The sequence below is a fragment of the Camellia sinensis genome, chromosome 14 (genome assembly GCF_055761805.1).
Source record: "Camellia sinensis isolate YWXY chromosome 14, ASM5576180v1, whole genome shotgun sequence".
Classification (NCBI taxonomy): Eukaryota; Viridiplantae; Streptophyta; class Magnoliopsida; order Ericales; family Theaceae; genus Camellia; species Camellia sinensis.
The window spans coordinates 57,421,744-57,437,450 of NC_138974.1; the positions used below are offsets into that span (position 1 = coordinate 57,421,744).

General features: G+C 38.0%; 1 protein-coding gene across 1 annotated transcript in view; it reads right to left on the reverse strand.

The window, feature by feature from the left end:
• Positions 1-15,707, reverse strand: part of LOC114271881 (cytochrome P450 71B10) — a 266,140-nt gene that overhangs the window by 119,961 nt on the left and 130,472 nt on the right. The window lies entirely within an intron of this gene.

Below are 15,707 nucleotides of genomic sequence, written 5' to 3' on the forward strand. Positions count from 1 at the left end.
ACAAATACCCCGTGATTCCTAGTGGTTTGACTTTTCACTGTATTGTTGAGTTACTCTTGATGGAGGTCCAGCCATCCGATCACTACTAGGATTAACTCTAGCTCAGTGACCTCTCTTGGATTGCACACACACACTTTTTTATGTGAGCTCTCATTTGGGATTTTGAGGTGTACATTCTCATGTAGCTTATGATCACTGATTATCTTGTTTTTGCTATGCTCATGATTTCAAGTGTTGTTTTCTTTTAAAATAAAAAAAAAAAAAAAAAAAAAAAAAAAGTGCAAGTTCACACGATTCATGAATTGTGGATGATTTCATCGTGGTATTCATTTGGCTCTGTCTGATCATCTATTTTTGTTTCAGGTCTCACCCCGTGATTTTGCATATTGGTTTTTTTTTTAAAAAAAAAAAAAAAAAAAAAAAAAAAAAAAAAGGGGGGTTTGTTTTTGTTTTGTTACGCTCGAGCGGCTTGTTTTACGCTCGAGCGTGGTTTTCTCTCTTGCAGCAGTTTGTTCGCGTTTTAACAGTTCTGAGAGATGGTATTTTGAGCTCGAGCGGTCTGTTTCACGCTCGAGCGGGCGTCTGCTTGCCGTGTTGTACGCTCGAGCGGTACGCAGTACGCTCGAGCGGACCTGTTTCATACTTAACTCCCTCTCTTGACTCTTCGAGGTATTTTTTTCTCTTCCTGGTTCCTCCTTTAATGGGCTGTTGTGGTCTCTTTGTGTGGGTATCAATTTGGGCTTAGATACATTGCTGTGATTTCCTCATGATTCATACTTATTCTGTGCAATTTCTCTCACATTTTGTGTATTAATTATGAGTTCTTCAACACCATGCTTTCATGCCCTGTTTTTGTTATGCCCTGTTTTTGATTTGATTCTTGCACTAATGTTGTGTTTTGGTTTGTTTTGGTTTGGGTTGGGTTTTGGGTTTGCTGCTATGTTGGGTATCTTAGTGTCTTCTTTGCTATGTCTGCTCCTGCCCCAAAACGCCGAAAGGCCACCGTTTCTCGCCCTACCTTTAACCCTGAGCGGTTTAAGTCCGCCTCTCAATCCAAGTCATACCATAAATCTTTTGTGACTCGAACCGTTCATTTAGAACGTAATGTTCAACCCGATACTTTTGAGTCCATCAAAATTCGTCCTTTGTTCGACCCTCTAGGAGGTGACCGTGTTTTATTATTCTCGGGACGTCAGAATCTCGATTGGGTTCGAGAATTCTACTGTAATATGGAGGGTATTAGGGATTATGAGCCTTCTTTCACCACTTGGGTTAGGTCCAAATCCATTTCTGTCACCCCTGCTTTGATTCGCCAACTACTTCAGATTGAGCAGGGTTTTCCCCAATACTATCCATTTCCTGTACCTGATCGTCCGACTTGTGACTTTGATGAGGTGTCTTTGGAACTTTGTGGTGTTGCCCGTCATTGGCCTAAAGGCGGTTTGATTAAACAGTTTGAACTTCTTCCGGAGTTCAGACTGCTTAACTTGATTGTCTGCGCCAACATCCTTGTCACCACACATTCTTCCGAGGTCAAACAAGACCAAGGCTTCATTCTGTCCTGTCTTGCCAATCATCGCTCTATTGATCTTGCCTCTCTTATTGTCACCAAAATGATCAGTGCTCATGGCCATTCCAAGCTTGGCCTTCCTTATGGTTGCTTGATCAACCGACTTTTGTCTGACCTTGGGGCTCCTACCCTCGATGATGATGAGTTTGCCTCTCCCTCTCGCCCTTTCACTAAGAAAACTGTCTCGCAGAGTCGGGCTCATGTTAAGGGGGAGTCCTCTAGGGCTGGTCCTTCTACAGGTACCGCTGCTGGTCTTGCTGAGGAGGATGAATATGATGCTGCTGCTGCCGGGGGTGAGGAGGATCCTACTCCACCTGTTCCATCTAGCTCGTTTCCTGATCAGCTTCGCCATTTTGAGGAGGCCATGACTCGGAGGTTAGACTTTCTTGATGCTCGTTTTGACGCCTTTGATGGTCGACTTGGTCAGCTGGAGCAGACTGCTGCTCACAATACTTCGCAGCTGGATCACATCATTTCCTTACTGACGCTTCAGCCGCCACCTTCTCCCTCTGGTGCTTGATTTGTTGCTTTCTTCATTCCCGGTCAAAAAGGGGGAGAGTTTGGATCCATATCATATCTGCTGCTATCTGCTGCTGCTGCTGGATATTTGCTGACCCATGGATACTGTTGATATATTGGTATATTTTGTTGATGGTTCTTGGATATTGTTGATATATTTTGTTTCGTTTTGTTTTTTGGTTATGATACATGGATATTTTTTGATATTTTGTTCCGTTGGTTCTATTGAATGGATACATTTTGTTATATTCTTATATAGTTCCACAAGTTTTGGTTTTTCTGGTATGTTGTTCGTTTTTTCACAGGTGATTGGTGGATGATGAATTGACTTGATGGATCGATATATGGCAAGATTGGAAAGTTTGTTTGTTCATAGATTTGTTTTGAGTGTTTTAGTTTTAGTTTTTTGAATCTTGTCTAGTGCTTTTGAATCTTGTCTAGTGCTTATGTTTCAGGATTCTTGTTTAGGAAAGTTTTGTCCGGGAATTGACAAAGGGGGAGATTGTTAGGTCCCTGTGTTGTCAAATCCGGAGACAAAATCTTATGTTGGTTCAAAACTGTGTTTTTCTGTTTTTGTACTGTCCGCTCGAGCGGAGACTCTTGAGCTCGAGCGTAGATTAGCAGGTCACAGTAGTTTGACAGGGCAAGCACAGATTCTGGAAGGTGTGATTTGACGCTCGAGCGGAAACTCCTACGCTCGAGCGCAGCTCTGTTTCTTCGTATGCAGTTTTTGTTCAGTCCGCTCGAGCGGGCTATGTTGAGCTCGAGCGGAGATCGCGGTTTCAGATCCTTATTTAAAGCTGCTAACGTTGTTTTGTTGGGGACGTTTTCCTAGATCTGATAAAAACAAACTAGGGTTGAGTTTAAAGTCTTCTTGGGAGATTTTTGAGAGTATTTTCCTTGATGTCTTGAGAAGAGTTCTTCACTCAGGATCTAAAATACATACATCAAGGAGTTGGTTTCTTTATATTCAAGAGAGAGTTCACTTCGGTGGATTCCGAAGATTCTAGCATATAGTTTCGAAAGGTGTTTGATTCTATATGTGGGTGAGGTTGTGGAATCAACTTCAAGATTGATCAGTTCCGAGATGAAGTCGTGAAAAAGAGTTACAGAAGATTCGGAGACAGATTGACTAAGTTGGGTAATTTGTAAAATATCTTTGTAATCTTTTTACTTCAGTAGTGGATTGATTTATGGCGTTTCGCCCGTGGTTTTTTTAATCACAGTTGGAGGTGTCCAATTGTGGTTTTTTCCACGTAAAAATCTTTTGTGTCGATTTATTATTTAATCTGACAAAACAAACAATCTAACTCACTTTCGTAAGTGCTTGTTGATTTAGATTGTGTGTTTTGGATTTTTGGGATTTGGAATATATTAATCTTGATCTAATCACGAATCACTTAGATTTTCAATAAGCATAGTACAACTTCGGACTGTTTAGACGGAAAAAAAAAAAAAAAAAGAGACTAGGAAGTCAAGTTTGATCAATGGAGTAATATTGTATTTCAATGTGTATATGTTATGTGCTTGTGTAGGTTACGCGCCATTGTCTGCCTGATTTATCTGATATGTTCGGTCTATCTGATTTGCTTTTGCGGCTATCGGTGAGTAATAACATAGTAAAGTTATGTTCAACTATATTTATTTTCTGTGTGATAAAATGAGATTTGTTTTCTGAAATGGTATGTTCTGCACAATAAATGATTGTCTAATTTCTGATATGTATTTGTGACATCCTTAGCATCATGTGATATTTGTTAGCTGTTACTCGGTATCGGAGGTTCCTTTACGGAACTTAATTTGTCAGCACTCTGTTACCCGTACCGGAGGCCCCGTCATGGGGGCTCAGCTTCTGTTTTGTTACCCGGATCCGGAGGTTCCTTTATAGAACTGGTTATTCGTAACCTCACGTGTATACGATATGTTATGTTTTGTTCTGTTCTATTAATGCTAATGGATGTATCACGTAGACTTGCGCATGACTTATGATTTCTGTATATGATCTGGACAAATTATGAATTTGATACGAAACTAAAATATGATTTCTGAATCTGTACGGACTCGTTCATTGAAACCCTTTACTCTGTTATTATTCACTGGACTCTAGCTCACTGTATTATTTATGTATGTAGGTGATCAGGTGCGTGACCAGGCTTAGAGGCATCTGCCTAGAATCTGTTTCTGTCAGCCAACCTATGTGCCTCCCGTGGAGGTTCCGGATGTGTCAAGCGTTTAGGGCTATGCGATTTAAAGTTTAAGTTTTGCTTTCTTGTTTGGTTAAACAAGTCTTGTGTATTTTGTAAATGGGGCTAAGTCCCTTCCTGCCTAAACTGTATATATATTATGACGTGAGGATGATGTGTATATATGTACATAAAAATTTTAAAATTTTTCTGTCTCATATAAGTCTGCACAGCTCAATGGACGTTGTATATCGTTATTTGCTTCCACTAGCTGCTAATATTATCTTAATCTGTCTCAGAGGCCTTCGGTAATCCTAGGATTACTGGCCGGTTACGATGCTAAACCTATAGGGGCGGGTTTGGGTCGTGACATTAAGAAACAACTGGAACATTGATTTCTTATTGAAAATGATGGATCCAATTATAACAAAAAGTATAGCAAAGAGGTTTAGTTGACTACAATAGTCAAAAATCAGTTTGATTAATATCTACCAATTAGTTATGTAAGCAGAGTTTCATAATGCTTTGCACAATAAAAAAAAAATAGAGCAATGCTACAAATGGGAAATGGATGAAAACCTTTTTGTTCTTGTACGGTGACCCAACTTATGACAGACCAATAATATAACTTAAAACTTTCAGAGCATTGGTTTCACAATAATTCCAAAAATACATGATTTATACACAAAATATGCAAAAGTAGATTTGATTCTCAAAGCTACCAGTTCTAAGAAATTTTGGATATGAAGGCCCAAAAGAAATTGGACTGGCTTGAAAATATCTATTACATGACCAAAAAGGTCCCCTTATGAAGCACCGGTTTTGACCACCATTAAGCAACTTACATATTAATATCAGATAAACACACACACTCACACTTATATATATAGGTTTTAAACAGGTTTGAAAAATCAAAAATATAAGTTCATACAAAACAAATGCACATATACATGTCTAAAATTAAAGTTAAACGTATAAATTCGAGTTCGAGTTTAGCAACACGGAATGAATCGACCAATTGATGAACAAAGAGATCTAATAAAAACAGAAAATCAAAAGAGAGAAGCCAGATCTGAGTTAGAATGTATAAAATCTGTTAAATAAATAAAACCTAAACAAATTAAAAATCACAAAATTAATAGTCACATAGTAGAATCGTACATGAATAATCAACAAAAATCAACCTTGGAGTGCTTTACCCAACAATATAGCAATTGTACTTCATATATCTCAACAAATAACCAACAACTTTGTCCATGCTTTTTTCTGCATATTTCAAGTAAACCAACATTCTCAGTAATTTCATAAAGAAATCAAGTAGCTAGCAATAAGAAAATTTGCAAACCATGATGGACATCATAAGTTATAACACACAAAAATACAAGTTTACTCTAGGAATTATATAACCTCAAAAAATTTACTCTAGGAGGATCAAAAATAGAGTAATAGACTATTGTTTCCAAAAATCAAAATGTATAATGAGTAAACAAATGAGAAAGATCAAATCCATAGTACCTACTGAGCAACATTTATAAGAAGGAAAATTTATATATATATATATATATACCTATTGAGCAACATCACAGAGAACCATACTTTAAGCCCTTGAACTAGTGTTGTGTGATTTTGAGGCTATTGGATACACCTTTCAATCAGCAATAATATCTCTCAATCGGTACACCATTTCTTACCATTCATTAGCGACACCTCCTAGGCTCAAGGTCAGTGTTGCCAGAGAAACCTAAATGGAAAAAACCCATCCCAATGTGTGGATAAGAGTTACCAAAAATAGAAGGAAAAAAAAAAAGCAAAAAAATGTTAGAAATCAGCTAAATCGAGTGGGAAAAAAGAAATGAATCTACAAAAGTTAATGTAAATACAACCCAGATCATTAGTTTTAAGCCATGAAAATATACATATTTTTTGTGAATTCAGTAAATCCCTAACCTTTGAGCCATGTCACACCCAAACACGAAGAAAAACAAGCCCTAAATCGATTTAGATTAACAGAGAATCAAACAATCTCAATGATAAATGCGCAAACCAAGTAAAGAACAAGCTTTACCAGATTAAAAGATGGAGAATCGACTGAGATCGAAGAATTAGGGCATCAAGGCATAGATCCCTCTCTCTCTCTCTCTCACTTTTTCTTTTTCTGAAGAAAAACAAGCCCTAAATCGATTTAGATTTACAGGGAGTCCAACAATCTCGATGATAAATGCTCAAATCAAGTGAGGAACAAGCTTTCAAGATCAAAAAGACAAAGAATCGATTGAGATCAAAGCACCAAGGCATCGATTCCGCCTCTATCTCTCTCTCTCTCTCTCTCTCTCTCTAAAGAAAAACAAGCCCTAGATCAATTTAGATTAATAGGGATTCGAACAATCACAATGATAAATGCTCAAATCAAGTGAAGAACAAGCTTTACAAGATCAAAAGGACAGATAATCGATTGAGATCGAAGCATCAAGACATTGAAGTCGCGACTCTCTCTCTTTCTCTTTCCAAAGTTGTGTTTCTCTCTCTCTCTCTCTCATCAATTTGGATTCCCTAGTTTTAAAAACAAAAAGTAAATTTAAAAAATAAATAAATCTTTTAATTAAACAAAACAACATCGTTTTATATAACACCACGTTTCAAAAATGTTGTCCTTTCATAAGGTGGATACAAAATGAAATAGTGTGATAGGCTTTCACATATTTTACGGCATTTTCAAAAAACACCACCAAAAAAAAAAAAAAAAAAACGTGGCTATAACCTTTTTTTGTTGTAGTATATGTTTATAACCAGTTAGGCTTCTCTTTGCCTTTATTTTTTTACAAATTTTCATTTGTCATGTTGAACATGAGAGCATTCTAAGCTTAATGAAGCAAGTCTATACTGGTGACTCTACAAGCAACCATGTAGTTGATGGAACAAAAAGTCTTCAACTCTCTCTCTCTCTCTCTCTCTCTCTAAACGGGTTCTCTTTGAAGATGGAGCAAGCCAGAAATGGAGGATGGATTCTGGTAGTCAGTCAGTGGAAAGGTAGTAAAGGGCAAGGCAAGGAGGCAATGCATGGTCTTCATAGTGTCTTTGTGGACAATATTCCGTTAAAAATGGATGTTAAATCTCTCTTCAAGCTCTTCACAAAGTTTGGTATAGTGAAGGATGTTTTCATTCCTTTTAAAAGAAGGAAAGTGTCAAACTCTAGATTCGGATTTGTAAGATACGACTGCTATGTAGCATCAGATATAGCCATTCAAAAAGCTAATGGTCTTCTGGTGGATGACAAGGTTCTAGTTGTCAAAAATGCCACTTTTGATAGAAGAAGCAGAAAGGAACATAGCAGAAAAACACCTCTGTTCATCAGGAAAACTCAGAACATCAGAATAGATAGAGTAGCCAACAGATTCATGCGAAAGTATTGCAAGGGGTATCTTCCATGGAAATTGAGAAAACAAGTTCCATCTTAAAAGTTACTGATGAGGGTAATGGTTGGCTCCTTGGAATCGTCATAATCCGCCTTAAAGATGAATACTCTATCCTCAACATTACCAAAGCTCTGTCGGAGAAAGGTTTGGAGCATATTATGGTCAGAAAAGGGGGAGGTCGCGATATTATACTAACTTTCAACTCTCAAGATAAGATGCAATCAAACATTGGCAATCTCAAGGAGTGGTTCAAGGATTGGAGTCAATTTGTGGTGGAATGGAAGTCTGGGTTTCATATGGATCAAGAGGTGTGTGTGGTTGACGTGCTTTGGCATACCCCTGCATGTTTGGAATCGAAACACTCTAAATGCCATTGGAAGCTTATGGGGATCTGTACTCAACCTAGAGGGTGATATCTGTTAACCAAAAACTTTCTCCCATGCTAGAATTAGAGTCGTTACTTCATTTATGAAGTTAATTCATAAAACCTTGATCTTTGAGTGCAAGGATAAATCATATTCCATTTTTGTGTGTGAAGATCATCTACCAGATTTAGATAGTTTGAAGCTTAATGGTATAGATGGTTATAGCTTCCTTGAAACCTGCTGCAGTGCAGAGGGTGGGAACAATCCAGTGGTTGATGATAAGGAAAAGGGAGATGATGTTGAGGTGGCTGAGACCAGTGCCATGTTCAGTGCTGGGATTGCTTGCACAAATAAGGTAGCACAGAGAAATGCAACTTCGGACTGTCATTCAGGAAAAGAGGTGGACACAGTGGTTGAAGAGACAACTTGCTTTGGAGGCTCTTGCAGAGAAGGAGCTTGTATTGAGGAGTCTTTGATGGATAAGACAGCATATAGCTCACAAAGCAATCATGATAGCCCAAGGTGTGCTGAACAACTTTATACATCTGGTTTTATTCGAAGCCTCAATGAGTCCAGTGCAGGAGTTGGACTTGGTATCAATTTGGAAGTGGTTTTGGCCTAGTTACCAAATTAGAATTTTTTTAGTGGCCCCTCAAACAGGCCTAATGAGCCTAATGTCATTAGTCCAACTAATTCAAATTCTTTAGCCCCTTCAAGGAAGTTCTATTGTGGGCCTCCACTCAGTAATGGACCTTTTAGAAGAAATATATTGTCCCACCTACAATCAAACGAAGATATAACTTTTGCCTCCATTCAAGAGCATCTACGGATTAAGAGGAAAAAAGGGAAAATGAAGACACAGATTGAGGGGTTCACTAGCTTTGCTAGATTCCATGCATACATTACTAATGCAGCCGAGAAGCACTCCACTAAGCTTGTTGTTTTCAGACCTGCAGCTACTGCTATAGCTCACTCAGATTTATCAGAGGTAGACTCTTTTTTGAGGAATCACTTAATCACAGAAGCAGCAGCCACTATACAATTGGGGAAAACTCTAGGTATCAATTATAATGGGAAAGAAGATGATGTTCTTAGCAAAATTATTGGTCTAGAGCTCAAGGACAAGGAGAGAATTGGCAAGGAGGGAAAGACACAGCAATAAATGGTTGTAGCTCGGCGATTTGAGTGTTTCAATTGGTTTTCTATGAAGCTTTTATCTTGGAATATCAGGGGTATGGGAAAGGCAGAAAATCAAGGAAGAATAAAAAAACTCATAAAGGATAGACACATAGATGTTGCTTTTTTTCAAGAGACCAAAAAGGCAATATTATCAGATATTGTTGTTCGCAGGTTATGAGGGATTAGAAATATGGAGTTTATGTCTGTTGATCCTGAAGGAACAACTAGACGGCTTTTACGTATTTGGGACCCTGCTGTCTTCACTCTCTCTGGCTGCTGTTGCAATATGAGGTTTATTATACTCTATGGTCTTTTATACAATTCCTTTGAATGTGTTCTGCTCAACATTTATGCACCTAATGCTGTTAACTTTAGATCCTCTTTCCGGGATAGTCTCTTAAAGCTGAAAGCTTATTTCCCTTATCCTTGGTGCGTGGGGGGTGATTTTAATGAAATTAGACATATGAGTAAAATGGTAGGTTGCTCTACGAGGGATAGGGGAATTAAACATTTAAATGAGTTCATAGACAAATTTAAGCTCCATGATTTACCTCTACTTGAAAGAAAATACACCTGGTGTAATGCACAGGAATCAGAAAAATGGAGCAGAATAGATAGAATCTTGATTAGCCCTGAATGGTTAATTAATTTCACTATGAAACATTAGGGATTGCCTAGATTAATTTCAGACCATTGTCCCTTGCTGATGAAGGAGGATGACCGAGATTGGGGGCCTAAACCTTTCAAGTTCCTTAATGCTTGGACTCTTCATCCCAATTTTTCCCAGCTCTTTGTTACTTTTTCGTCAAATACTACCTTTGAGGGTTGGTCTGGATTCATTCTTCTACAAAAGCTCAAGCATTTTAAGTTGATTCTAAGATCTTGGAATATTGAGGTGTTTGGCAATATTCACTCTAAAGTTAAGTCATTGGAGGAAGAGCTACATGTTTTGGACATCATTGCAGAGGATAGGCCACTGGCAGATTCAGAAAAGGCAAGAAGAAGAATGGTTAGAGGAGAGATTTGGAAACTATACAAAATGATGGAGTGGATATGGCATCAAAAATCCAAACTGAACTGGACTCTTAATGGGGATAAAAACACTAAGTTCTTCCATGTTGTTGCTAGTACCAAGCAGAGCAAGAATTTAATTACATCTATTTCAGTTAATGGTGTGTCTTTTGAGGAACCTACCCGAGTCAGGCAACAAGTTTTACAACATTTCAAGACTTTATACACTGAATCATGGGTACAGAGACCTACTTTGGGAGGGGTGTTTAATACTATTGAAACAATTATGTATCTCACCATTTGGTAGCTAAGTTCAGTGGAGCTGAAGTTCTAGCAGGAGTTAAAGATTGTGATCACAACAAAGCTCCGGGTTCTAATGGTTTCAATCTATTGTGCTATTAGAAATTTTGGAATGTTATGAAGCCAGACATAATGCAATTGTTCAAGGAATTTCACTCCAATGGAAGGCTTACTTATGGCATTAACAGCACATTTATAACTCTCATTCCCAAGTTAATAAATCTAGTTGGTTTGTCTGACTATAGACTTATAAGTCTAGTGGGATCCATCTACAAAATCTTGGACAAAGTTCTCTCACACAGATTGAAATTAGTGCTTCCCACAATCATTGGTGAAACTCAGGTTGCATTCATAGGAGGGCGGAATATTCTTGATGGGGTGTTCATCGCTAATGAAGTGGTGAATGGTTGGAGGAAGGCCAAAAAGCAAGGATTGATTCTTAAATTGGACTTTGAGAAAGCTTTTGATTCTGTCAATTGGGAATTTCTCTTCTCTTTGATGACCAGTTTTGGCTTTGGGGACAAATGGATCTCTTGGATGAAAACTAGTGTTTCTACAACAAGAATCTCCATTCTAGTGAATGAGTCACCTACTCAGGAATTCTCCCCCCAAAGAGGTCTTAGGCAGGGTGATCCACTTTCATCTTTTCTTTTCAACATAGTGTCTAAAGGGCTTAACATCCTTCTAGTTATAGCACTTAATCTTGGTATTCTTAGTGGTGTGGAAGTTGGGTCTAATAATGTTCTTATATCTCATTTGCAATTTGCTGATGATTCCATTCTATTTTGTGAAGCAAATTCGGATCAAGTGACATCTATTAAAAGAATCCTCAGATGCTTTGAAGTACTATCGGGCCTCAAAATTACCTACCACAAGAGTGTTGTGTGTGGTGTTGGTGTGACTGAAGATATTTTGATTTCCTTTGCCAATCTTTTCAATTGCAAGGTGCAGAGCCTTCTTCTAAAATTTCTGGGGTTGCCTTTAGGTGCTAATCCAGGCAGAAAATCTACTTGGAAGCCTGTTATTGACAAAATCAAATCAAGGCTGTCTTGGTGGAAAAGGAAATTGCTATCCTTTGCAGGTAGATTAACCTTGATCAAATCTACTCTGTCCAGCTTACCTGTTTACTTTCTCTCTTTATTTAAAATGCCTGAAGGAATGGCTAGAGAAATAGAAAAGAGTGAGGCTGCTTTCTTATAGGGTGGTAGTGATCTCAAAAGAAAATTTCATTTAGTGAATTGGGTGGAGGTCAAAAAGAGTCTTGATCAAGGGGGTTTAGGCATTAAAAGGGTCAGCGATGTTAATGATTGTCTACTACTCAAGTGGTGGTGGAAATTCGGAACCCAAGTCAGTGCTCTTTGGAGGAGAGCTGTCTGCAATAAATATAAGATTAATGAAGATTCTTGGCATCCTCCATTGAAGTCCTCTTACAAACACTCTAGATTATAGAGTGACATCTTATCAGTTGGAGCTTCTAACAAGCCTATTTCTAATTTCGTTTTGGACAATTGCATCATCAAAGTGGGAAATGGTCACAAAATCAGTTTCTGGTCTGATAGATGGGTTGGAAACCTCTTCCTAAAGGCTGGTTTTCCTATCCTCTTTAATCTTTCAACTGATCAAGAAGGCTCTCTCTACCAATATTTTGCTAGAAAATCAAGCCCTTGTGATTGAAATCTCCCCCATAGAAGAGAGCTGTATTCTTGGGAATTGGCTGAAGAAGTTAGACTCAATGTTGTTTTATCCTCAGCTCCTTCACTGTGTTTGGATTTTGCAAATTGTCTGGTCTGGTCTAATAATTCTACAGGCCATTTCTCTGTCTCAGCCCTCTACTCTCACAGTTCTTCTTTACTTGGTCCCCATATCAAAACTTGTACGTTTATCTGGAACTCTCTATTGCCCCCCAGAGTTTCATTCTTCTGTTGGTTGACTTGGAAAAATAGGATTAAATGCTTAGACTTTCTGCTCAGGATTGGTGTTCTAGGCATCAATGTCTCATCCCTCTGTTCATTTTGCAATTCTGAGTTGGAATTTGCCACTCATGTCTTGATTTATTGTCCTTTCTTTTGGTCAGTTTGGTCTGCAATGATTGAAGAGTGAGGATTTTAGTGGTGCATTCCTAAATCAATTGATAGTCTTCTTGCTTGGTGGATGGGTAGTAAATTTAAGAAGCTTGAGAAGTCTATTTGGAGAGCCATTCCTTTAATTGTTCTTTGGTCACTTTGAAAGCTTAGAAATGAATGAAGATTTTCTAATGTTCAACCCAACTCATCTGATCTTTTTCATCTCATCAAATTTAGAACAGCCCTTTGGCTCAAAGCTTCCTTCAAGAATTTCCCCTACACTGTTGATAATCTGGTATTCAAATGGAGTCAGATCAGGAGAAGAGCTTGAATTTATACTATTGATGATCTCCTTCTTCTCTTTTGTGGTTGGAGTTTGCTCAGATTTTGGCGTTTGTTTTCTGCTGTTTTGCTCAGATTTTGGTGTTGTTTTGTTCGATCTAGATTTTGGTGGAGTTTGCTCAAATTTTGGTGTTTATTTTCTGCACTGAGGTTTGGTGATGCTGGTCCTATCTGTAGATTGGGCATGATGTTAAGTTGGTCATCTGATTTGATTCATCAGATTTGATTTGATTTCTGTAAGGTGTTACCTTCTTAGTGCATGATGTTAATTCAAATTTGAAGCATATCTGTAGTAGTGTGCAAGCTGCAGGAAAAGTGTGCTGGTGAGGGCAGAGTTGTAGCTATATGGAATCAAGGGAGATATGTCAAATGATGTGTAGTATGGGTATTCTGGTCATAGAGTGAATTCTGTGGCTGCCTAGTTTTAGAGACTTCCTTCGGGTTGGGTGTGTGTGATGGTATGCTGATCTGTAGACTGATCTGAATATGCTGATCTGCAAACTACTCTGTTTCTCAACTTTGCAGTTTGGGCGAAGTTAAGTTGGTCGGCTATATTGTTAGCTGTGGATGCTCTTTTTATTTCTGTTTCTATTGTTTTGTTTGTTGGTTTCTCACCAACTGGCGATCAGTGCCGGCCCTAGGCATTGGCCAACAAGGCCATCGCCTAGGGCCCCTCAAGATAGACCTAAAAAACGGGGCCCCTTTTATTATGGTATAGTGTAATATATTAGGTATGTTTTAAGTTAAAAAAAATTAAAGGGAAAATACAAATTAACTTAAAATAAATTGACCCATTAAAAAATTAAAAAGTCCATTCAAAAAAATTAACATTGTAATCCACTAAAAATAGACCCAAAAAAGGGTCCTCCTATTATAATTTATTGTAATATATTAGGTATATTTTAAATCTAAAAAAAAAGTAAGAAAGACCCAAACTAACTTAAAATAAATTGACCTATTAAAAAATTAAAAGGCGCATTTAAAATAATTAGTGTACGGGGAGCAAATATTCCGGCAAGCCCGTACTCCTTTCTTCCAAGCTCCGTTTCTGTCCGATCACCTGCGAGCACAATAGCGGTGAGCTACCCGGCGGTGTGTGGCCGGAAAACCCCTCCGACGATCAAGTTAGAACACACACAGGGGATAGATAGAGAGAAGGGAGAGTGTTTAGTGTTTAGTGTATGTCTCACCAAATGTTCATCTGTCCGCGTATGGGGGGCGCAGACGTGTTTATATACCTTCTGCGCCCCAAATCTACTCCCAGTGTCCTCTCAACACGTGGCACTACTATCCCATCTGTCAGCATAAACCTTACTGAGCACCACCTAACCCAACTGCCTGCCCGTTCTCCTAGGAGCTCGGCAGCCGGGCAGTACCATCTCGGCCATCGTCTGCCATGCTGCGCTTCATGCCCAAGTACTCCAACAGCTAAGCTCAGATGAGGACCGGACTCGGCGGCATCTCGACAAAGCAGAGCTCGGGACAACTCACGCTTGTCTGCGGTCGACCTTCCTGCCGAGCAAAAAGGTACCTCGGTCCAACCTTGCCTTTCCTAGCGCTGGACCTTTCACCTGACCGGCTTCGTAACCGCGAATCCTTGCAGCTCGGTCAATCCACGCGCTGCCTTAACCGAGCAGCTTCCTTCAAGGCTGGGCCACACAACTTGGCCCAACACCTGTTCGGCCCAAATCTGTCTGGCACAACTCTGTCCGGCCCAAATCTGTCCGGCCCAATTCCACGGCCCAATCCAGATCATAAATCTCCCTCTCAATTAGCATTGTTATTCATTGAAAATAATTTTGCAAAAAAATAGATTATGTAAGTATGATTAATTTATTTGCTTCTAAAAATGCAAGAAGGGCGAGGATCAAACGACACTTATTAATTGTTGTAATGTAATACTAACTATTTTTTGTAATTTTGACACAAATTTTGTCTTTTATCTTCATTTTTTTTTCATTCAATGAAAAAAAAATGTGAAGAGCTCCAAAAATTTATTAGTTGATTATTGGCTTTGGGCCTCGGAAATCTCAGGGCCGGGCCTGCTGGCGATTGGAGCTTCAATTAGCTCTAAGCTCCTCTTTATTGATGTTCTGTATCTTTTTTTGCATATTTTCATCAATAAAGATTTTCTTTGTTGATAAAAATAAAAAAAAATAAAAATAAAAATAAAAAAAAAACCAGTTAGGCTTAACCTAATTGACTACTATGACATTTCTAAAAATTTAATCTTAAGGAGGAGGTCATTTCAACTCTCTTAAGGAGGAGTTGAATTAGGAGGTGCCGACAAAAAAGAAACTATTATAATAGTTGTTAAAAAAAATAACAAAATAAATAAATAATAAAAAAAATAAAAAATTGGTAATTAAATATTTATAATTTTCAAAATGTGAGGGAGAAATTTATATTTTTAACAAATTTTAGGAATCTATTTATAATTTACCTTTAATATAATGTAAGGGTCGGGTTCATGTCTCATTTCCTTGACATTTTTCAGTGTATTAGGTAGCTACCTTTTTGCCCGTCACATATAATATTTGAGAAAATTATTCAAGTTGTTGGATTAAAGGTATAAAAAGAAAATTATGCCAATAGCAAGTCATAAAAATAATTGTTATAATCAAAGAAACAGATTTTCATAGTATTAAATAACAATTAATACCGAAGTAAACATTTAAAACATCTACTTTTTTTTTACATAACGATCATCTTGTACAACGTTTTTGAGAAAAGTTAGGGATCATGAAAATTTTTTCATGAAA